Source organism: Coffea arabica, chromosome 7c (genome assembly GCF_036785885.1).
Source record: "Coffea arabica cultivar ET-39 chromosome 7c, Coffea Arabica ET-39 HiFi, whole genome shotgun sequence".
In the NCBI taxonomy this organism is placed as follows: domain Eukaryota; kingdom Viridiplantae; phylum Streptophyta; class Magnoliopsida; order Gentianales; family Rubiaceae; genus Coffea; species Coffea arabica.
Genome location: NC_092322.1, coordinates 18,364,361 through 18,367,331, shown reverse-complemented (window position 1 = coordinate 18,367,331; position 2,971 = coordinate 18,364,361). Strand labels below are relative to the sequence as shown.

The window sequence follows — 2,971 nt, the reverse complement described above, 5'->3', positions numbered from 1 at the left end:
CCAACAGTGGAGCATCCTTCCCCGAAAGGAAGGAAGATGAGGAACTCGGCATTATACCTCTAGTTAAGGAGCCATTCTCTAAGCCAGAAATAAAGTGCGAAGTTGGTGCAAAGTCGTTGCAGGTTTCAGCTTGCGAAACCAAATTTTGTGAAGGTGGAAATGATAGTCTGCTGGTTAACTTGGAGCTAAATTCTTCAACCTGAGATGTGAAATCATCCATCCGAGCATTTAAAGTAGATATGAGACGTACCCGTCTTAGTATTTATACCCATCTTTGCTAAGCTTTGTCTTCAAATCATCTGGCAAAGCCATAACTTCATTCACAAGCTTTTCCAGTTCCATTTGTTTAATATAGGTGTGTATGATATTACAAATGCCCCATCCACATGGTGCATGGGGCATATGGACCTTCCTGTCCCAACTCATGATTCAAAGTCATGGTCGCGGCCAGGACCGTTTTACATCGGTCTCGACATATCGGTCGCGGTCTCGGCGAGACGTGAATTTTTGAAATATTTAATATTCTAAAAATTGTAAAAAAAATATGATAAATAAAAATAATTTAAAAAATAGCAAAAATAATAAAAATTCGAATTGATTCAGGATGACTCGGAGTGATTCGGTGTGAATTGGCCGTTTCAACTCTTTACGGTGATGTCTCGGCGAGTCAAGTATCTCATAATCGTATCGTCCCAATATCGTATAGGAAGGACTCGAGACGGAGTTGTCTCAAACTCGGCCGAGTCTATGAACCATGGTCCCAACCGCTCTTCAACACTTTTTACAATAGCCCGATCTCTTCCTTGCACCTGAACGTATTGATGGTTGAACTGCTCCAGCCAATCAATTTTCACATAGACCTTCTCATTACTGCTTCTCTCAAGTATAGCTGCTAGTGTGTATCCCAAGGCCATCAAACCACCAAGAAGCTGCACGCTAACTTCAAAAGTTATTCTAGGAGATATTTACAAATGGAGGATCTGTGACCCACTCTTAACATAAGATTGTACTTCCCATCTTTATTTCGCATCCTTACTTATGATTGGCTTGTCAAACCCCTTGATAGCTTAAGAATATAAGTAGGACACTGGAATCCAGTGAAAGGATTGAACTTGTTAATGATTTTAATATGTGCAGTCTAGAGATCAAGCTCAATAAAAGCTTTATACATTGGATACACTGTCTCAGATTTTCGGTGGATTATTTCTTCAGGCTCTTGTCCTACTCATTGAATGTCCCCGTAGTATTTGTTTTACAAGGTCAAAATGAACTCCCCTTGTGACAGATACTAAAAGATCCAACAAAGGCCGCAATTTCTCACTTGAAGCATAAACGCAAACGCCCTCAATTATCACAATGCGACAGTTTGGAACTTCAAGTGTCCTATATCCAATGCGGGAGTTGGATTTGAAATCATAAATCGGAACCTCAACCTGCTTCCTTGCTTTAAGATCTTGGATATTCTTTAACAATGTCTCATAGTCAGTCAAGCATGGATCATTGAAGTTACGGTCAACAATGATCATTATGATTGCCTATTGAGATGACAACAACACTTGGCATAAAATAAAATTGAGTACTTTGACTATTTTCTCAGTGAATACAGTTTTTCCGGCTCCAGAAGGACCAGCCACGCCAACTAATATTAGTCCATCATTCTTTTGTGCCAGCAACTAAAATGCCCGGATCACAGCAAAAAAGCCTTTCTCAAATGATGAAGGATCCGGGATAGGGACAATTTCATAGCGATCAGAATCCTTTCTCCTTGCTAATTGAACTTGGTGTTTTAGGAGGGCAGATTTCCGGTGAGTTGATTCAGATCTAGGAGCATCTTGAGCCATTTTTATATTGAATGCTTTTCCTCTGTGCTCTCTATGAAGGCACAATGGGGTTTGGCAAAGCGTAAAAGTCTTCTTCTTCATTTACTTTTTGGTTATGGGGTTGTACTAACATTTTTCTTCTAATGAATATCGCAATGAACAAAAGTAAGTAAGAAACAAGAAAGCAAGCCTCTACACAAAAATTGCACACAGAATTTTATAACGGATAGTCATCACTGGAATCTTATCACTTTTAGGCTATACTTAATTTTTTCCTCCAACGTCTACGGACACAATTCAATTATCAAACTATGAAATTAGAATTTTAGTTCATAGGGGAATGACTATACATATAAGTTTAATATCTACACTACTCTCAATTTTTATACAATAGTCAATGTTAAATAAATTTTTAGTTGCCCAATTTCCAAGTGGAAAGAGTTCAAAAAGTACATATTTAAAAACAAATTGAATATTAAAAAGTACAACAATATTAACACCTTTCAAATAAAGAGCAATTTGCAAAACATGAGATATTTAAAAAAAAAAAAACTCTGCAACTAGGAAGTTAAATATCACTACTACTCTCAAATGCACAACCACTTGCCTTGAAATCTTTAGGAAGCGACAAACATGATAAATTGAGGAATATTATCAATGGACCTAACATGACCTGATAAATTGCCAAAGCATAGAGAAAACTCTGTAATATTCTTTGCAAATGCAAGATAAAATTTAGGGCAAATTATACTTGATCCCCCTATGGTTTAGTATTTTTTACATAACCCACATATAGTTTCAAAAGTTATACATAACCCCCTCATGACTTGGATTAAAGTGTCAAATGGAAATAATCATTCATAGCAGAGTCACCTAAAATATCAAAAATACCCTTATGTAAAGTTAAAAATTATTTATTAACCAAGAGGGGTTATGTATATATTTTGAAAATTACAAGGGAGTTATATGGTAAAGCATTAAACCATAAGGTAGTTATATGGTAAAATACAAAATCATACGGGGTTAGTGTGTTATGTATTTATAAATTTCGATATTTTTAAAACTTCCGTTACGAATGACTATTTCCGTTACTTTGACACTTTAATTGAAATCATAAGAGGGTTATATATAGCTTTTGAAACTATAGTAGG

The 2,971-nt window shown here is 36.1% G+C and overlaps 1 pseudogene; it reads right to left on the bottom strand.

Annotated features, from left to right (window-relative positions):
- Window positions 1-255: 255 nt before the first annotated feature.
- Window positions 256-1,841, bottom strand: LOC140010576 (inorganic pyrophosphatase TTM2-like; annotated as a pseudogene).
- Window positions 1,842-2,971: the final 1,130 nt, after the last annotated feature.